A 22,386-nucleotide genomic window follows, 5' to 3' on the forward strand; every position below is an offset into this window, starting at 1 on the left:
AGCTTAGGAATACAGGACCTCCAATCAGTTGCCCAAAATATGACTCCCCTCACCTCTCCATGCACAGCCACCTAGAGTTTTGATACTCAAAACTATACCAACGACTATCCTTCAGGTTTATATAAATAGCCTTCTGAAGTTTCCAAAGCACTTTCATATCTATTAACTTAGTTACTGATTCCAAGTGACCCACTAGAGCACTTAGGGCAGATGTTATTGTACCCATTTTACAGATGTAGCAACAAGGGGTTCAGAAAATTTAAGTAACTTGCCCAAGGGTATCCAACGAGCAAGTGGTGCAGCTGCATCTAAGTCATCCCCAACCAAAACCTGGGCTCTTGTCACTAAACTGCTTTATGATCCAGGATAAAAAAAATAAGTGATCAAAATGAAATATGTTGGAAACTCTTGAGATTTTACAAGAATTTCAATCTTTTATAAACTTATTTAAGGGAACTGTTCAATCTTTTGTAAACACTATAGACCAGAAAACTGATTCTTAAACTTCCTGCTCCCTTTCTTATTTATCTCCTATACCTTGGGTTGTTGGGAGTTATCACCTCTAAGAAAGTGTCAGCTAAAGAAAGCCAGTATGTAGAACAGCTACCACCCCACTTCCTATGCCTCAAATCACCAATGAGTGAATCCTATTTGCAAAGAGAACAAAGAAGTGATGGAGCCAAACTTAGACCCAGGCCCAGTGACAGTTCTATAGCTAACTCCAATCCCATTTGCTCCCATCACCTACCTGTCTTTCTTGTCCCTCACAAAGTGGGTCAGCAGAACCTCAGAAGCCTAGAAGGGGAGACCAGGACAGAAATCCCAGGGAAGGGAGAGCGGCCAGCTAGGATAGGAAAGGATGTGACCCTTCTTCCATTCCCAACTCTAAGGAGACAATTTTTGAATTCTGGCCTCAGAACAGAAATTGCTAGTTACAGAATGCAAGGGCGGCAAAAAGAGATTAAGTAAGCGCTTCAGATCACAATGTTGCACAGGCAATGTGGAACGGCATGGGGCCTTGAATCCTCTTCATACGAAGAAATTTAGACATTTGGGAATCCTACCTGAGAATCAGGGCTTTCAGTCATCCTTTCAGTGACAAAAATTCCCTAAGCAGCCAAGACTGTTGTTAGGTCCCTCACTTGTTTTTTACAAAAAAAAAAAAATAAGTTAAAAAAAAAAAAACTATTAAATGTTCTCCCTAATTAGTCACTTGAGAACAGCTAGCCAGACAGACCATTCCTGTTTAAAAATAAGATTTTTTCATTGACCTGACAGTTTCATTGGCAGCTACAACTAACCTGATGATAGTTGGGGGCATGGAAATTCACTCTATCTTTACACAACAAGGGCTGAAATTCCATCAGTTTATTCAACCAAGTTTACATCAAGTCACAATAGATTTCCAAAGCCAGTCTAACAACAGTAGTATAAACACCATCCACCTAGGCTTCTCAGTTTACAAACGCATTTTTTTAAAGCAGACTAGTAACAATATAAAAATCTCCCCTACCCTTCACCATTTCAAACATTTAGTATGATTTAGGTTTTTGGTTAACCCTGCTTGTCAAATGCTGTAAGTTGTTCAATTACTATGGGGACAGGAACTTTCTAACCATACTTCATTTAAATACAATCATGTATGTCAAAAGCTTAAAACAAATCTCCATGTCTTGGGCCAAATAAGATCTGCCTTATAACATGGGTAGAAAATGGCGAGTAAACAAGCTAATCATGATAATCACCTACAGAACAAAGGCATGAAAAGGCCTTAAGGAGTGGTTAGGGCATCACTCGAACCTTAGTTTAAATCATGGCCCTGCCACTTATGTGGTCGTGGGCACTTGAGTTTCTTAAGATAAAATTTCTGCATCTGTAATATCAATTCCCTCTCATCTAACTGTTGCCAAGAACAAAGCACAGAGGAAATCATACATTAGGTACTAAATAAAAGATATCTATTAACTACTATGAATGTAAATTCAGAATACAAGCCGGTGTGACCAGTTGGGCAAAAATGGCATGAAAATCCAGGGTAGGAAACAATTAGAGCTTTTTTATATTCTATTCTCCTCTCTTCAAGGTCCACGCCAACCCAAACCCTTCTACCACCAATCTCCATCAACTGCAGCCTACAATGACTGACACATAATAAGTACTTTATTAAATATGTTTAATATTTAATTAAACATTTTCCAGGATCACTACTTGTCTGGTCCTAACATCTACCCATTTAAAGACCTTCAGGGGAAGAGTTCTCTGTTTCTTTAACTTCCAATCTCAACACCCATTCGTTATTCTAGCTGATTATAAACTACACTGAGACCACAAGCATTTACATGATGCCATTTAATTAGAATTGCAGAAGCTTGAAAATGCAAAAATCATTCTTGAACACTAACAGATAATTTAAACATTTTAAACAAACATCTAACACTCTCTAAAACTGCTGTGGTTCAGATCACATGGGGACACTCCCATTGGTTGGCTGTGGTGACTGTGACAAGAATTAGAGTCCCTCGGGCTAAGATTCTCAGGCACAGGGTGCTGTGGACTAAACCACTGTAACCACTTTACATCCATTCAGACACAACCATTTTCTAGACCTTCAAAACCATTAGCTATAAACAACTCTTTCAAATGAGTATGGAATTAAAACTATATATAGCAAGACTTAAAATGGAGTTTTAACTCTCTCTATAAACTTCTCTACCCTTTGGTCTAATTGATATGAAACCAGTGCACTAAACCAATGATTCTAAACATTCTCCTCCCTTTTTTTACATATATATTTCGTATTGCTCCCTTTACTACCATGAAATGAAAATCAAAAAATATAAGCTTTACATGCAAAATTTCAAAATAATCAATATAAATGTCCAAACTATAAAGGAGAACTTAAAGAAACTTATAAGACTCTGTATTTCACATGTAAATTGCTCTGTCATGAGTACACTAGAAGACATAATGAAGTAGTCTAATATAATAGAATAATCATGAAGGTAATAATTATAAACGCAGACAGATACTGGTGTATTCATCTTGGCAAGACAAACAGAAGCACATCGACATTGGTAACACAATTCATAAAAATGGTGAACAGCTTTTGGTAAAGTCCCAAACAAAACGAAGTAAAATAACATACTATTTATACAGTATACTACATCAACAATATATGGTGTATATATTATGTAGTAGTTGCATTCCTAGAAAATTTGGAGTATATCAAAATGAACACTGGAATTCGGTTCTACACTCATAAAATTATCAACAGGTTTCTCCCCTAGAAGAATGTCTGAAGAGTCTATGGCCATGCCAACCTGAACACGCTGGATCTCGTCTGACCTCAGAAGCTAACCAGGGTCAAGCCTGGTTAATACTTGGATGGGAGACCCACCTAGGAATACCAGTTGCTGTAGGCAATTAAAAAAAAAAAAAAAATGTCTGGAGAGATATTTGAAAGTCATGTAAACTACTGGAAAGTTCTTTGCACAGGACTATCCCAGTGCTTATTATAGGATACAAAATCACTGAGTCAGCTGATAGACAGGTGCTGCACTGAGATCAGGAGGAGTCTTATTGTATTTGTGTTTCATCTGTTGACCTTAGAACTATGGCTCCTACAAAAGTGCTCAATAAGTCTGAGGGACTGGGGGGTAGTTCTAAAACTCCTCCTCCATTTATTCTTAGGTAGCAGAAAAAGAGTCAATATTTTCAGTCAATAGGAAGATGGCATCTACTGGAATGAACATAAAACTGCTGAAATCTCACTAACAATCAGAAACACTTTAAAGGATATTATTTTTTTTTTTGCCCCACAATGACAGCCTAAGAGTAGGACAACAAATACACATCTTGGCATGATGTCCTACTGCGCCTGGGAATGGCTTTAAAATCCATCTCAACATGGATCCTATGAGTCCTGCCAAGTGTTTAGGCTTTCTAACCTCAGAAATATGGGAGAATAAAATCAGTAGGCTCAAACAGACTTCTTGTGGGTATTTGGAGCCTTCCACACCTATGCAATCTAGTAACTTCCATTACTATCATCTGAGCACCTACTATGTGCATCAGCACACAGTGCTAAATGCCTATCTGACCCTCACACAATAATGAGATGGTAAAAATCTCCACTTCATAGGAAGCGACATAAGGCCCAAACACAAGGCCCAAGGTCAAAAGCTGGTATCAGAGCTCAAATTCCAGCCCAAATAACCAAGATCTACCTAGCTCCAAAGCCTATTCTAGCTGTCTGTAACCACCTGTAAACAACCTGTCTGGAGGAGTGAGGTAATAAAGCTTGCTACTAGAGTGGCACTTCTCTGCATGGATCCAGGTGGTGGGCAGGCACCTCTAGGTGGACAGCCAGACAGCATGTCACATAAAAGCCAAAACAAAAAATACCTCTCCCTGACTCACCCAAAGGACAATCTGAGGCTTGGGAGGAGTCCCAAATTAGATCTTTAAACCAAGCTTTGGGCACCAGGATATCATTTTCCCTGAAGCATAAAGACTCGAAGCTTCAGGATGGCATCAAACCCTGCTGAATGCCAGTTCCAACCTATCATCGCTCTGCTTATGCCTATTTCCTGCATCTCTCCTAATATGGTCAGTGCTGTAGCTCCCACAGCCTACTTTTCAGCCTCTGAGCAAATACTAGATCTCTGCTCATCCAATGGCTTGTAAGGAATGCCTCTCCTACTCCTCTGCATATGTGAATTCTGCCCATCTTTCAAAGTCTACAGTTCCTTACCCTGCCAAGCCTCTCCTCACTCTCCAGCTGGATGGAAATGACCCCACTTCAGAGCCGTCAAAGAATTTTTCTCAGGGCTCTTACCCCACTCCTCCTTGCATCACATTAATCAGGATACTCCCTTCCTAGAGTTTTAGTTCCTTATTTATTAACTCCTATATAACCCCACACTACCACTACCACCACCACCATTAAATTTAAGGTCCACTTAATGAATGCCTGCTGATATACCAATCATTCTATATACATTATCTTGTTGAATCCACATATTAGTTTCATTTTACTGATGAAGAAACTGAGGTCTGGAATGATCCAGCCTCCACTGGCACTATATCATAGTGGATAAGAGCAGTCTGGAATCAGACTGTGTTTAAATTCCTGTTCTACCTACCATTTACCAGCTGTTTAGCCCTCTGTGCCTCAGTTTCTTCATCTGTAAAAAAAAAAAAGGATAATAATTGATACTCGTAGGATTATCAACATTAAGAGAGTTAATATATAAGAAGGCACTCAGCACAGTGCCTGGCACAAAATATGGACTATATGTCTTTGCTATTGTTGTTATCTGCTGCCACCAACTTTAACTCACATTATGCTCCATGTCCATACTCTGAGGTCTTCGAACATACCAAACTACCTCCCGCATTTGTCCACGCTGCCTTGACTGCTCTTTGCACACAGCTCCTGACCACTCTTTGGGTCTGATTATGTGCTTGTCTCAGAGGGATGTTCCCTGACAACCCTATTCAACAAGATCCACCTCCACCCCCCAACTATTTGCACCTTACCACATCCTTATTTATTTTTCTTACAGCACTTACTACAATCTAAAATTCTGTTACTTATTGGTGTATTTGTTTAGAGTCTTTCTCCCTCACCAGAGATAAGAGAAAGAACCATGTCCACCTTTCTCACCTTGTAGCTTCTTTACCCAGCCAGGAGCCTGGTTATATAATCAGTGCTAAATATTTGTTGGTGCCCTGCCACTTCTACACAGTCAGTTCTCAAGAAGTATCTACCGAATTAATAAATGGAATCCTTAAGTTAATGCATGGAATGTCACTGCCGGTATGAGGACACATGTCACCCTATGAAGTGCCATTTTCTGTATTTGGTCAACTCTAAATTTTCAGTTAACAAAAACATCTATTAAACACCCCCACTGAGCAAATTTATATGTTCTCTTTACAATGCAAAACAGTAAAATCACTGTATTTAGCTGGCAGATAACAGGCAAGATCAGGACTACAGTGAATGGCTGGGCAGTTTGTACACTCCCAAGAGTGCCCAGCCAAGATGGAGTGATGGCTGAAATCCTGCCTTCCTTCCACTAGCCAGGCCATGCTCCCTGGTACAGAGCTGCCCCACCCAGACAAGGCACTGTTTTCTAATTCTCATAAAGGCAACATATAGGTCAGCAGTAGCCCTGAGGAGGGTCAGTGTTATTTCTTAAGGCTGGATCTCTATACCACATGATTTTAAGGGCATAAAAGACACTGAGTATTAAGAACACCCTCCTACTCTCTCTCCAGTGCCCCCGAAACAGCCACTCGGGTGAAAGCATTCTATTCCATGAGATGCTTATGATAATACAAAAACAGGGAGGGGCAGCCAATCAGTTCACTCCCACCTTTTAACTCAGACTAGTTTATCAGATTAGCAACTATTACTTGTTAGAGCAGAGAAGCCTGAAAGTTGAGGCCTGAGAAGATTGTTAACATGCAGCAAAAGGTGGTGAGAAAGATTCAGAATAAGAAGTACTGCCAGGAAGGGCAGGCTCAGCCTGGGGACTATAAACTTCACACTTCACCCTCTTACCTGAAGCTAATTCTCACGGTGTCTAGTGTGTGAGTGGGTACACAGAAGTGCACTCATGTGCCTACACATATACAGGCACACACAGTAGTAAGAGGAGGTGGCCACTTCAGTCTCCCAGCTTCCTGACCCCTCAGGAAGTCCTAATTGCTCAACAGAGAAAAACAGCATAGAAAAGCATAAAGAGACCCAATAACTTCCAGAGTGACCTTTGGAAAGTCACTTCCTCCTCTAGGCCTCAATTTCATCATTTATAAAGTGAGTGAGGCTGTAATATGTAACATATTAAATAAATTATGTAATTTTCAAGCTATGTTCTAAGTACCCCAAAAAGTTCTAAATGCTATAAAATTCTGAGAAAAAGACTTTATTCAAATCCCACTTTTAAGCTATATTTTGATGATTTTTCAAATTATAATAAACCCCCATTAATTCAATTTCATAGCAAATTTTAACCCACTGAAGATCACCAATGTGCTCACATTTTCTTTCTGCGGCCCTCAGAATAAAGCTTCTCTCATTAAATCTAAGCTTATACTTGAACATCTTGTAAACATGTCATTGATTCGGAAGGAAGCTAGAACTCTTATTTTTTAAATTCAAGCCTACACTTGTCTGCTCCCTTAAAATTGCTCAAGCAAGTATACAACTACAGCACACTTGCAGCATGCTCAATTAATTGCCAGGCAAATCTCAGGCATATCTGCTGGGCTCACACTCTCATCACAGGGGAATAGTCAGTTATGCAATAACAAATTAATTCACAACAGGCTGCATTAAAATAAAAAGGGTGAACACACATTACCATCTCTCTTGCACTTATACATAATTACATGTATTATGTAATTAATATAGTAATGATGATAGTTACATTTTGGAGCACTTACTATATACTGGATCCTCTGGTAAGGTTCTTTAATCTCAATGCTCACACTCCATGAAGTAGATATGATTGCACTTTATACATAGCAAAGCAGATTCATAAAATAAATAATTTAGCCAAAGGTCACCTATCTAGTGTCAGTGTCACGCCCAAACCTGACTTACTCTCTCCTTCCTGTATCCAGCATTTACTAAGCATCCACTATATGCCAGGCATGGTGCTACATGCCAGCTTTGTCGCTAGGAATTTCATTTAACTTTTTCTTTTTTTGCCTTTTTTATTCTTTTTCTTTATTGTGGTAAAACAAACAACAAACGACTCTTAACAATTTTTCAGTGTAATTTACAGTATTAACTATATGCGCATTGTTGTTTTCATCTTGCATGACGAATTCTATAACCATTGAACAATTCTGTTTCCCAATTTTTAAAAAAAAAAAATTTATTTTGAATGAATTTTAGATTTACAGACCTCCCAAAAAATTACAGAAGGTTCTGATAAACCTTTGTTCAGCTTCTCCTAGTACTAATACTATGGCATTTTTCTAATTGGCCAAATGGAATAATCATTGATCCCATCATCCAATAATCCTGACTCTGTGCCAGGTAATAAGTAGCTCCAGCTAGTGCCTCTGTCTGTTGACTACGCATCTCTGTTCCCTGCTGACTCTTGTCTCTGCATTGTGCTCACTTCTACACCACCCCAAGTGTGGGGAATTAAGCAAGGGAAGGGAATTAAGAAAACTACCACAAGCCAAAGGTTCTTCTCAGTAAGAATCCTCAAGCCACTGCTGATGGATCCTAATGCTACAGAAAGAGATGGGGTTTTTTTAAAAATGAGTACAGAACCTCAGGGAAATCTCAAATAAGAAAGGATGATAAAAAAAAAAAAAGGAAAAAAGTAAACACTACATCAGTGTAGGATATATGAATTAGGCAACATGCCGAGCCTTCTACCTATATTAATGTATTTAATTCCAAACCACCTTATAAGGGAGGTAGTACTATTATCCTCATTTTATAGATGAGTAAACCCAGGTGCAAAGAAGTTCAGTTTAACTGAAAGTTCCATAGCTAGTAAAACATTTCCCTTATCTGGTAAGAAGGAGCCTATGTTTTCCCACCTCTCTACTTTGAACTTCTAAATTCCTAGATTCTTGGTCTGGAAAAGCTATTTTTAATAACAATGGCCACTATCCAGACATCATATATGACCAATCTCTAGTTCAGCAAAACTATTCACAAGTGCAGCATTTTTCAGCCCCTGGGTAATCTCCTCATAAGAGTGATGCACCCCTCTCTTGTATTTGTTTCCAGAAGTCAATAAGCTAAGGGATTTGCACAACACTACTTAAAAGCAGGATTCCAAAAGGCCTTTCACGTCTTTGCAATGAACCAGGACATTACCAACTCCCACCTGCATCCTCTCCTCATCATCCATGCAGGCAACATGCTGACTGGCGCTCACCCTTCAACAGAAATTCAAAGAACAGACTGGCTGCCCGCCCTTCTCATGCTGCTCTATCACACTGACTTTCTCCACAAAACTGTGCTGCCAGAATTCACCTCAAAGGATCCTTGTGTCTTTGACAACATGGCAGGATGGAGAGTATAAAAAGAGAATGATATATTTCTGGCACCACCAAAACAATGTTTGCTTCATCAAGCACGCTAGTCTAAAGACAGTTTTTGCTTTCAAAGAATCTTTGGTTTGCCGTTAGACTCCCTGTTTCACATCAAAGTGACGAACTTTGAATCATTCAAATCTGCCTTGGTCTTTAGAATTTTCAGACACTACAGAGTGTACAAAGATGGTATAAGTACAGATGCTCTCAGGTAATATAAACACACTAACAAAGCACACAGCCAAAGGCCTTACTCAGATCCACCTCTGGAGCTGGGGAAGTAGAAGAAAGTGACCCAGACACTATCAGGAGTCCTGAGCAGGAGGAAAGACAAATGCTGACCAAAACTCGGGAAGGGCAGGGGTATCTTAGGAAGCCAGAAAACACATGGAGAAATGGGAAAGGACCAAAAGCAGCCTCTTTCTCTGGTCACTGCCTGAGAGCAGTGAGGAAGGGTTTCAGTGGAATCCCAAAAACCATCACTCAAATATCCTCCAGTCTGGTCCTGAGAAACTTAATAAATGACACAAAGACACAATATATGAGGCTGTTCTTAAAAGGGAGAGAGTGAAGGGTTGGGGGCAGCCATAACCAGGAGAACCAGGTAGTGAAGAGCTGAGCTGTTTTCTCACCAGCAGTAGCTGGCATCACTACAAACAAAAGTCGCAGTGACTCATTATGATGAATTCACAGAATAAGTTAAACAATAAAGGGAGGGCCTGGCATTCATTACAAAATGTGATGGGTAGGGACCTCAGGTCATGAACCCCCATGAGTGCCCCATTGACCCTGACTGTTCCCATGGCTCTGTCCTGAGACTTTCCCATCTATTGGACCTGAAGAATTCTGTTTCGAATTCTCTAAAAGTCCAGCTCAAGTGCCTCATTTTCCCTGTGGTCTTCCTGACTTCCCCAGACAAACATAGTCATTCTCTTCTCCATGACTCCACAGTACTTTGTTAAACCTGTATATTACAACCTTAGGTTGCATAGTGTTGTAAATATCACCCAACCAGGCTACACTGGGAGCTAAGACTGTGTTTTATTCATTTTTATTTCTCAGTCAGTGTTTAGAACATAGCAAGTACTCAATTGATGAATGAACGTCCACCAGCAGGGCCATCCAGAGTTCCCAAAGCCATAGCAGTCTGCAGGAAGATTCGTGATCAACTGAAGAAGCCAGCTTACTTAAAGACCAATCTAATCCTAGCCATGGGGACATGCATCACTCGCCTCCTTGCTCCCCCTAAAACAGGATTGAGGGAACTTCTCCCTTGATTGCCCTCTACAAATGGGAATGGAAATACAGATTCAGCTGACATCTTTGGGCATGACACCACCAAACAAATTAAACTTGTTTTCAATCTCATGTCCACTGTGGCCAAACAAAAGCACCAGACTTTGGAGGGTGTTGAAAAATATTTACAAATCGACTTCTGACCTTTCCTTCCTCTACCTATCGGAAGATAAAACCAGGAAGACTGTTTATAATTTATTTTAAAACAAGTCTCCAACAACCTGTCCTTTCCTCCAGCTCAGTCTGAACAGGAAGTCATCTGGGTTCTCTGGCAGTCACTGTCTATTTTTCCAGCCTTTCCTGCTGTGACAGAATGCCTGAGATGCTGATGACAGAATTGCCTGCAATTATCATAGCTCATCTCTGATGCTGAAAAGAGGGAAAGTCCCTGGAAAGCCACTCTTTGAGCCTTTACTATTTTGTTCAATGAATGTCAGAGCCATAGCTAATGTACAAATAAATCAGGAAAGGCATGAGTGTGACCTGACAGAATCCAGGAGGACCATCCTAGAACAGAGCTGTGTGTATCTCAATACCTAGGATAGCTGCCCCCAGAAATAGATGGCCCAAGGAAACTCCCCACTCTGTTTCCCGTGGGGCCTAGTCTCCTAGGCCCCAGCCTTACTCCACCAATATCAATATGGTACTCGGCAGGCAAGAGGCCAATGAGCAATTTCTAAATAAAACTCCTTCGTGGGCTGAGTCACTTCCTTTCCTTACATGCTCAAGATCCAAGAGGTTAAGCAACACAGAGAGGAAAGGCAGGGGTTTACAAGAGAACCACAAGATTTCAAGGTTGGAATGGACTCTACCAAACGAACATTCACCCTCCTCTTCCAAAACAATAACCATCATTATTAGGGCTAAAAAGTTTCTGCCCTGACCCTTTAAAACCTGTACAGGTATCCTTGTTAAATCCCTCAGACTCCTGTTCTGTAGAAGAATTCATTTTTAGAAAAAAACTAAAGTTTTTTCCCATGAAGTCAAAGAGGCACCTATGTCACTTGCCCGTCAGCTGCCCAGACACCCAGGACTTGCACAAGTAAGACTGGGGAGGTGCGGCCAAGCAGAAGTGCTGAGAAGCAGCACAGCTTCATGACTAGGTCGCCTGGGTGTGAACCCAGCTTCCCCATTCACTAACTGTGATTTTAAAAGAAAAAAATTCTAGAAACTACCTCATGATTGCTGAGAGGATTAAGTTGATTACTCTACTTAAAATAGTAAGTACTATATTTCCTCAATAAATGAAGAGGTAGAGCCAATGTTCTCTTAAAAATATACTATTCCACATTCATGAGAATTTTTAATAGGACAGCAAAAAACATTAAGTTGAACCATCTGAAACATTTTGTACCTACAAAAATGGCAATTTCATAAGATTATAACAAAGAGGGATGAATAAGAACACAGAGCAGTGCAATTCATCCTAAGCGCCTAAGGAATCTCAGGCCTTTTATTAGGAAATCCTTCAAATGACTGTTTAAAAAAAAGGATCAAACATCTGCATGGGGCTGACCCTCCCACCTTGTTTGGTCTGCAGAACCTTGTGAAGGTTGAGCAACCTTAGTTATCTGGGGAGCTGACTGGCCGCCAAGCTGGCTCCCAGCCACTAACACTGTTATTTTGACAACTGTAGCTTCAGGGCTACTAGGACCATCTGCAAAACCCCAAGCACCTACAGGAAGCTCAAAGGCTCAAGAGGCCCAAGCTGTAGCAACCAGAGAATCCCATGGCATTCTTCTCCTAATGGTGCTTCTGGCTTCCAGGGACACTAGTTCGTGTTTACGACACAGTCACAGACCTAGTCCTGACCAGCACCATTTGATTTCAACCATTATTCCACCAGTCATTTCTGGAGTCATTCAAAAGAGGTTTCAGAGACCCAACATTGAGCATCTTTTATCTTAGAAAGCTTTTCCATAAGTCTAAAACCTTTTAAAATTAGAGAGAAATGCATTTCACTTGTGTTAAAGTTCAATTAAACAACACAGGCCCTCTCCGTACTATCTTTAAAACTTCCTGCCAATTTAAAATTTCAAAATAAAAAAAATTGAGTTCAATTATATACAAATACACACGAAATGGCTCTTTAGTAAAGAGCAACTTTAATCAAAAATTTTAGAGGCACTGTGTGATGTTATGTCTTTTTTTTTTTTTTTCAATTAATAACAAAAAGGGTACTTTCATCTATTGGCCCAGTAATAATAGAACAGCAGCAGAATCATTCTCTGGCCTATAAACTAAACCTAGTCAGAAAAAAATATATATCCATGAGCACTTGTACTTGTCTGAATCCCTGATTCCATGATATCACATGTACTAAGTAAAGGCCTGGACTTAGATCCTCAATCAGCCTTATATGAAGGCACACAGATGATCTGATTAGTTTGGGCTTAATGGCCACATTTCAGCTGGATTTTATTGCTTCGCTTCCCTCAGCACCAGAACTATTTATCATCTCTACTTCCTTCAACACCAGAATCATTTATAAAACCCAAAACCAAGTTAGTTCTAAATGAAACTAGTAAGTAAACTCTTATCAACACCAAACCATACATATACTTTTCATTTTCCTCAGCTAAAATTAAGAGTTCACTGCAAAAGAAATGGAAAAACGAACGCTTCCTCACGGAGTCCCCCTTCTTAATATTTTATATCTACACAAGAATGCGATGGGGCAGAGGTAGGTGGCAGCACCATACTATCTCAGGACATGCTTCCTAGTGCCCTGGAACAGAATCAGGGCATTTGTTCTCCCCTGGCTTTATTTGATGTTATAATTAACTTAACATGTAATAATTTAAAAATTGATTTAATTAAACTGAAGATTCATCTAGTATTCTTTTCATAGGGACTCCACTGGCTCTGATGTGTTTAGAGTACTATTTGAAAAACGAACATATTTTGCCCTAAATATATCCTTGCCCCATGGCACACTGTTTTAGCTGCTACCAACCCTCTTTTCTAGAGGCAGTTGGATACCAGATGATTCTGTGAGCAGTAGATCTTTGCATAAATATATATAGATAAGCACAACAACACTCTAAGAGTGACCATGCATTTGGGAATAGCAGGTGGCAGCTTACTGTTCATAAGACAAGAGAAGAAGTACAAACATCTACCCCATCTCAACTCTAATACATCACCCAAATTCACAAGAGCTTCACAGTTTGCAGAAGTTTGGAATCACTAGTTTGTAGCTAACACAAAGAATGAGGTTTGAAGTCAAGCAAGAGTTACTTGTCTATAAAAAGAACAAGATACTTAATTTCTCCAAATTTTGGATTTCCTCATCTTTCAATGGGGATGTTACCATCCAAAGCACAAGGGTTAGGCACACCGCAGATGTGTAATAAGGTCAAGGTCATGGATATAATCTCATACAAGGCTTAAAAAAACTCACAGAAAATCACATGTTTCAATCTTCACTCAAACTCAGATGTATTATACCACTAGCATGCAACACAGTCAAAAAAAGGAGAAGAGGAAATAAGGGAAAAACAACTCAGACTACATGTCTCCCTACTGGGTTACTCAATACTATTCCTGTGTAAACAAAGACCAATATGCAAATATACGCTTATTTTTTAATGGTACTAAATAGCATTGTTTTTGAATACAGAAAACATGAATTCATCAAAAAAAAAGTGCTACAGGAATCTCACACAAATATTCATGAACATTGCTTATTAGGAGGTCTTTTTACTTAGAGCTGTGTATGAAGTAAGACTGACTAGATGCCGACAAGTCTGTAAATGCTATGGGAAGAGGCCCTATACACACTCATCATTTCTAGAAGTCACTTCAATGGAATACTACTCAGTCATTACAAAAAATAAAATCCTATCATTTGCAACGATATGGATGGACCTAGAGGTTATCACGCTGAGTAAAGTTAGAGAAAGATAAATACCATATGATTTCACTTATATATGGAATTTAAGAAACAAAAAGAACAAACTAATCAAAAACAGACTAAGAAATATAGAGGACAATTTCATGATGGCCAGAGAGGAGGGGGTTTGAGAGGCTGGAAGAATGGGGTGAAGGGTTAAAGAAGTACAAATTAGTAGTTGATAGATGGTCAGGGGGATGCAGAGCACAGCACAGAGAATGCTGTCAGCCTTAATGTAATAGCTAGATGTCGAACTGGAGGAGAGACAGAGAAATTAGGAGGATCGTATTATAAACTATATAAATGTCTAACCAATGTACTATATTCTTGAAACTAATCAAATAAAATAAAATTTTTTAAAAAGTCACTACAAGAAGTGAAAAGAGGCTAGTTGAGAGAAAAACTATAGAAAGCACAAGAATTCTAGTCCAAAGCTATCTATATTGAAACAAACACACTGCATGTGAGTTGTGTATATACAACTCATTAGGACATTCCTATCATAATAATCGTAACAGCTACCATTTATGGAAGATCTATTTTATATCAAGTTTTCTCTCTTAATTTCTTTAAAAAATGAGGAAAGGCGTTTGTTGTTCCAGGGCAAGAGAGTCAGTAAGTAGCAAAACTTAAATTTAAACCTGGGACTTTCTACTCTAAACCATGTTATCCTCCTACAGCACCGTGCTTAGCATAAAAATTTATGCTAATAGAACCTGATTAACAAAGAAAAATAAATTGTACTCAGTGTAAAGGCATAGTAAAAATATTTCAAACTTTTTCATCAAAGTTTTTAAAATATGGTGATTATAAAAATAAGCTTTCACTTATTAGAAAACTTGGTTATCCCAAAATGATTTATCTCTAAGGGGTTCAAAAGAGTCAATTTACTGTAACTTGCATCCGCATCCAGAAAAAAAAAATCATTCCTGAATTCTGGAAACATTTTAAAATATAGAATGCAACACTACTGGAAATTCTTTCATTTGGGGCTTTCTTTGAGGCTTATCCGCTTATTACTCTGATAATGATCTCAGAAATAAAAGGTAAAATAAAGAAGATCATTTGTCTTGTATTTTAGAGTCAAAAAAAATTAAGTCAATAATTATTTCAAATTTTCCATAGTTAAAATGAAAAAAAAAAAAAAAAAGGCCTCTTTTCAAAGTCCTCCACTTCTCCTACGAGAGAAACTGAGACTGGAAAATGGAAAGGCCTCAGAGCTGCGACACTACATTCAAACTCCTATGAAGGATTAAAGATGAAAAAACCAAAGCTCAGAGGCATGAGATGATTTAACCACGGTCTCAAAGTCAGTTACTATCAGATTCCAGCAAGAACCCAGATACCTGACAATAAGTGTAGTGGCAATGTCTGAATCTAAAGACCAAATGAAGTGTCTGAGGTCAATGTTTTCTCATCAGTGCCCCCTGAGATTTGCAGGGAATTCTCCAAGCAAGGCAGGAAAGATGATGGAGGTATGGTATGGACTGAGGAAGCTCAACCAACTAAAGTCCAGTCTGTCTGGAGCAACTATGTCAGCTTGGTGTCTTTTACTGGAAACAAGTTTCTGACAAATATGGGATTGATCCAGGATAGACAAAATCAAAAAAGAGAGAAACTACTCCTGGACGACCTTAATGATATATAAAGATAAACTACCAAATTAGAAGAAAAATTAAGATGTTTTATGATGAACATGAATGATGAAATTTGATATATCAAAATGGAAGTGGAGATTTTGATATGAGATAAAAAGGACAAGTGGATCTAGATGTTCATGGAGAAAGAAGACATGCTAACACTTCTACAGGAATTTATTAGCACTTTACATTGAATTAAAAAAAGAAAAACTATGTTCTTTTCTTCCAGATGTTTACTAGAGAACCAGTATGAACCATTCTGATCTCAGGAACAGTACATAAAATTGTTGGCACAGGCAGCAGAGTGGTGCTCTCTAGAGATGAATACATTACTTGTAAAGATCCTAAACATAACTGAGCAGGAAATTAATCTTTTATTCTTTGTTGTTTTTTTATTAAAGATTCAAAGCTAGGTTAGCTTTCCTTTGCAAGCCTATTTTATCAGGATTTTTTTTTAGTGTAAGGAACAAGAAACCTAATTTTTACCTGGAACTACGAAAATGGGGACAAACCATATTCATTTTAATTAAAGCAAGAATAGTGGGTTGGTAGCCCTGTGTTAGTATACACATTCAATTTTAAACCAAATGAAGTTTAATCTCAAATTTAATCCCAAAATGAAACTAGTTAGCATGCTCTATCTGAACATGATTCTTAGACATTAGCCAGGTATCCGTCAATGCCATGCCTGCCTAAGAAGGAATAATAGTAGATAACATAACCAAATAGAAGACACTTTTCTTGCCAAAATTGAATCTCAGGGTATGGAGTGAAACTGAGGAAGAACCTCTCTTACTATGGGGCACACTTTCAATTTCTTATACCACTTTCTTGTTCAAAATAAATTAACTGTCTCAATTTTTAGAAAAGAAAATGACCAAATGATGAATATGTGAAAAGCACACTATTATATTTGCTTTTCTATATTTTATAATTAAGAAATACTGTATTTTAATCCCTACCAAGATAAAAATCTGGCTATGTTATATTTGACTAATGGGAAATTACTCAAAAGCCAGTGAAGCTATTTTGTTGATTTTTCTAATTCCTCTGAAATACAAAATGTTACATTTTATTATGTTGTGTTCCTGGTTTTAACTGTGGTTATAGGGCTTCAGGAATACCTGGACCTCTCCTAATTAGTAGCATTACAAATCCTTACCCTCTATATAGAACTTCATAATTTATATTCCTTATCTTGTCAGATCCTCATTAACAACTCCACTGAATGGTCAGACATAATTAATTCACAGAAGAAATCAAGTCAAAAAGAGGTTAAGATACCTCTTCAATACCAGCCTGGCACCAAGAGCCTGAACACAGTCCAGAGCTCTAATGCCCTTTCTATATAAAGTATTAGTATAAATTTTCAAGTGTGTTTAAGAAAACAAAACAATTCTTTAAGACACAGATTTCAAATCAGTGGGAAGAATAATTCTTCTGTGGTGGAACAACTGGACAGTCAGTTAGAAAAAATAGTCAGAAAGTTAGTATTCATCTTATACCATATACTAGAATAAATGCCCCATCATTTAAAAATAACAAATATGCCAAATACTAAATGTAAATAAATATTTATACAATTAGGCAAGTCAAAAGATCTCTCCAACATGACATCAAAAGAAGAAACATTATAAAGAAATGTTTGATAGATTTGAGTACATGAAGATATAAAACTTCAACATCAAAAGACCCTGAATATACCTGTGAGTGAGTGACTTGAAGAAAAATGTGTACCATATATGACAAAAAGTTAGTATCTTTAACATATACAGCTTTAAAAAATCAAAAAGAAAAATACCAACACACCAATAATAAAATGGACAAAGGCTTGACAAGGCAATTTACAAAGAAAATGAGTTCTCAAATATGAAAAAAGGTTTAAAAATACTAATAATGAAATATCTATAGAGGAAAATATAGATCTAGCATATTTTACTAACATATTGGCACATTTTTAAAAATTATGATATCCACAAATCCATTAAATGTGATGAAGTAAGTACTCTAGAAATATAAACAACATGTCAGTTTCAAAGAGTAATTTGTACATGTCCTTTGACCCAGCGGTTCCACTTCTAGGAATTCATTCTCGGGAAATAACAATTATATAGAAGACTTAGCTACAAGGATCCTCATCAAAGGGTTGTTTAAAATGACTAACAAAGCAATCTCAAATATTCATCTAGGAACATAACTCATGATGAAATCCAACAGAAATCTATACAAAATACACTCATACATACACACGCACACATAAACGTATGTGTATATAATTCCAGGAAGATGGAATGATATTCATGAAGCACTGATAAATGAAAGAAAGGTTATACAACATCATGCAATGTATGATCACCATTTATGCTGGGGAAGCACACATAAGATTACGAAGATAGTCATCAAAATACTAACAATGATTGTGGGATTCCAAGTGGTTTTTATTCTTTTCTCTGGATTCTAAATCTTCAATAAAAAAGAATAACTTTTATAAATAGCTGTGAACATAACTTCTTTAAAAAATAATTTCCAAGAAAGGGAAACAACAGTCAATAATATTTTATGTACAGAGCAAGACTGTCCTCCCAGACCCACTTGGTGCCTCAGCTGTACAATATACTCAGCCATTCCATCTTCAGATCCCAAGACAGGGACAACAGCGAAACAGGACGGGCAGAATGCCTAGTCTCACACCACACTACATCCCTGTGCCCTAGCAATTCGCCTTGGAAAATACTAAATAGCCCAGCACCACTAAGGAAATGTGAGAAGAGATTTCCTTCACTTGTACAGCTCCCTCCAATTTAACAAGATGTCAGTTCAACAGAAGGTATGAGGGAGGGGGTGACAGCTGTCTGTAACACAAAAAAATAAACTCATGCCAATGTAGGCAAAACGGTACAAACCCCATGGAGAGCAATTTACGATGTTAATAAAATTTATAAATGCATTTATCTTTTAACCCAACAATCCCATTTCTGGAAATTAATCCAACCTTGTTTATACAAGGTTATACAAAGAAACACTATTTGCAGTAGCAAAAATGTGGAAACAAACCTAATGTCCATGAATATGGGGACTGATTAAGTAAACCATGGTACATTCTTACAATGGAACACTCTGGAGCTCTAATACATTCACACACACACACACACACACACACACACACACACACACGCGAACAAGGAAATACTCTATGTCCTAATATGAAAAGAGAAGATATATTGTAAAATGAAGAAAGAGCAGAATGTACATAAAGTACGGTACCTTTTGTACAAAAACAGAGAAAGTTTACTTGTATCTGGACAGAAGAAAATAAAGGAGGTTACTTAAGAAGTTGACAGGGACAAGGATGGGAGCAAGTCTTCTACATTTGTACCTTGTTACACTAGCTTTCTGAACTATGTAAATATATTAGCCATGCCAAACAAAATATCAATAACAGCAACAACACAAATAGCATAATAATAATGCAAAGTTAAGAATGCTCTTACCAAGGGAGATTTGCCACCAACTTACAATGTGAGAAGCATCAGAGCTGAGAAATAGGTTACACGGAGATCTTCTCCTACTACCCTGGAAGATAAAGAATGAAAACCATTTACGAACCATCCGGTCACAGGTTGTTTTCTGCATATGTTATCTCATTTAATATTCAAATTAACCCTTGTAGGTATAATCAGCTCCATTTCTGTAAATAATTAAATGGCAAGACATTTTTGGTAACTTGCCCAAAGTCAAAGAAAGGGTTGTGACTGGAATTCATGCTCTTATCTGCTGAAACTCTCAAAGGGAAATATTTAAGTCTCAGTAAAAATGAAAATCCTGTAAGTCAGCCATTCACCCATAACCACACTTCCTTCCACAGTATTTCCTCTAATACTCTGGGTTTTCTAAGTTTTAAGAATAAGTCTTTGCTAAATAAAGCAAACAATCTACATCTACAACTAATAATAAAAGGATGTTCTGTATTGGCCACTTAACTGAACACCAAAAAAGGTAATTATGGGTAATGTTATCAGATGATTTTTTTTTCCTTTGTTGACGATTAACTATAGAAATTCAGCCTAAGTCTGAATAATGAACTTCACAGGAACTGTAAATCACCTTTTGCATGAGATTTAAAAAAAAAAAAAAAAAAAAGATGGTGCTATCAGGGAAGGAGGGAGAAAAGAAATAGCAACTAACATTTATTGGGCACTTATATTTACCAGTCACTGTTGAAATGCTTTAAATATAAGGACTCAATTCTCATAACAACCCTATAAACTAGGTACTATTAATATCTTCATTTTACAGATGAGTAAACTGAGACACAGAAGTTAAATACCTTTCCCACAGAAAATGTCCTAACTCCACTGCCCATACAATACTCCCCACTAGCATTTTCAGTCTGCAGCAACTGAAGATGAACCAGAGGACAGCTCATCTCTAGCAAATCAGTGAATGATTTGTAATCTCATGTATTTAATTACATATATTCTCTTATTCCAAGAGGAGGAGGCTACGGTCCACAAGAGATGAGTCAAAATAAGCCCCCAGATCTGGCTTCGGTAACCAGTGAAGGTGATATGAGAGGAAGGTTACAATATGGGACAGTTCTTGAAGGAAAAGATGAACTTGGTTTTAGACCTGTTTGAGTTATAGTTATCTAAAAAACCATCAATTCACTAAACAATTGAAATCAAAGTCTCAAAGAGATTTTTGTATATCCATGTTCATAGCAGCATTATTCACAATAGCCAAAAGGTGAAAGCAACAAATGAATGGATAAATAAAATGTGCTATATAAGTTCGATGGAATGTTATGTTATTCAGCCTTAAAAAGGAAGGAAATTCTGATACATACTCCAACATGGATGAACCCTGAAGACATTATGCTAAATGAAATCAGTCAATTGCAAAAGGATATTGTATGATTCCACTTATATGCAGTACCTAGAACAGTCAAATTCACAAAAAGTGGAATGTGGTTGTCATGGGCTGGGAGAAAGAGAGAATGGGGGACAGAAGGGTGTTTAATGAGTAAAGAATTTCAGTTGTGCAAGATGAAAACAGTTCTGGCGATAGGTTGCACCATAATGTGAATACACTTAGCACTACTGAATTGTAACTTAAAAATGGTCAAGACGGTAAATTTTATGTTGTATATTTTACCACAATCAAAAACTTTTTAACTGCCAGTTCGAGATGTTACAGTAGACATCTGTTGTCTTTATCTGTGTGGAAACCTCTCATCCCATGTGGTTCTGTTAGGACTAAGGATCACAGTGTCCTCCTGCCTGATCCCTATCCATGACTCAGGCATGACCAACTAAAGTCTACCTACAAGACCAAGGGATGACCCAAGCAAGAGTCCTTTGGGGAGATCTGATAAATGGAATCTGGAAGAACATCATCTTGGGGCAGCCATTTGGAGAAAACCTCATAGTGGCAAGAAATGAGACCAATGGAAGAGCAGCAGAAACAAGTAGGACTCCTAATGAAAGGACCATGCCTCGACTTCACTGGAGCACATGGAGTCTTCCCTTCTCCCCTTGAGAGACTCTAGTTACATGGGGCAATAAATCCCAACATCTTTTTTCACTTAGGTCACCAAAAGAGAACTACTATAAACATCAATTTCATTGAGCAACAAGTCCCTGAACAAGATTCTCTCCACAGCTCCTTCTGAAATTTTATCTGCAGTGTCACATACCTTTACTAGAACAGTAATACATAATTCCATAATTTAGTGAGTATAATTTCAAATTTAACAATCTTTCGAGTTGGTAAATACATCATTATGTTAAGCCAGAATACTATTACATTTCTGAAAGAAAAAAATTTGTTTTAATCATTATCAATCTAAATCTATATTAGATTATAGAGATAAAATGCATAAAAGGTTTATATAAAAATAAACAGATTTAGAAATACAAAATTTTTCTAAATTACCTGAAGTTATACAACATAGAAGAGAGCATCTAAATATTATCCTCAAACTGAAGGCTTTGTATGGAACATTCTAATACTTAAGTCAAAGATCAGGAGGATGCTACACAGACAGATAAGATCCTTTGTGCCTTATTTGAAGAACTTCACCCCTTCCCAGTTGTTCAACTCAGTGCTTCTCTAACTGTAGGTTCCCTTGGTTTGATTTTCAGTCAACTATTAACGAGTCTTAATTTTATTAAATACAAATCTAACCAATAAATGTTTATGACTGTCTAGGTGTAATAGCTCTATTGTATGAATCAGGAGGCATGGAGAAAGAAGTAAATAAAGGGAGAATAATTAGTTAGAGTCTCGAGCATGGTGCTAGCTCTGCAGATGTCTGACTTATGATTTATGCTAAGCGAACATCTAAAAAGCTATAATGCTAGGAATTAATGTCAAACCAGTTTCATATCTAGAATCTGAAAGGCTCACACCATAAAGGTGCACAATCTGCCTAAAGCAAAATCTTAACCATGAACTGCGCTCCTCAGGGAGTGTAGTTAT

At 37.7% G+C, this 22,386-nt stretch overlaps 1 protein-coding gene across 9 annotated transcripts in view; it reads right to left on the minus strand.

The window, feature by feature from the left end:
* JAK1 (Janus kinase 1) overlaps positions 1-22,386 on the minus strand; it is a 118,544-nt gene that overhangs the window by 80,213 nt on the left and 15,945 nt on the right. For 2 of the 9 annotated variants that reach the window (XM_036234809.1, XM_016159129.2), the window contains exons 2-3: positions 19,398-19,479; positions 5,145-5,186 (exon numbers count right to left, since the gene is read on the minus strand). The exons of 2 other annotated variants lie outside the window; for them this stretch is intronic. The gene's annotated coding sequence lies outside the window, so the exon portion shown is untranslated. The remainder of the gene's footprint in view (positions 1-5,144; positions 5,187-19,397; positions 19,480-22,386) is intronic. 5 more of the 9 variants (XM_036234818.1, XM_016159131.2, XM_016159130.2 and 2 more) reach the window with 3 other exon arrangements.

Source organism: Rousettus aegyptiacus, unplaced genomic scaffold (genome assembly GCF_014176215.1).
Source record: "Rousettus aegyptiacus isolate mRouAeg1 unplaced genomic scaffold, mRouAeg1.p scaffold_m13_p_1, whole genome shotgun sequence".
In the NCBI taxonomy this organism is placed as follows: domain Eukaryota; kingdom Metazoa; phylum Chordata; class Mammalia; order Chiroptera; family Pteropodidae; genus Rousettus; species Rousettus aegyptiacus.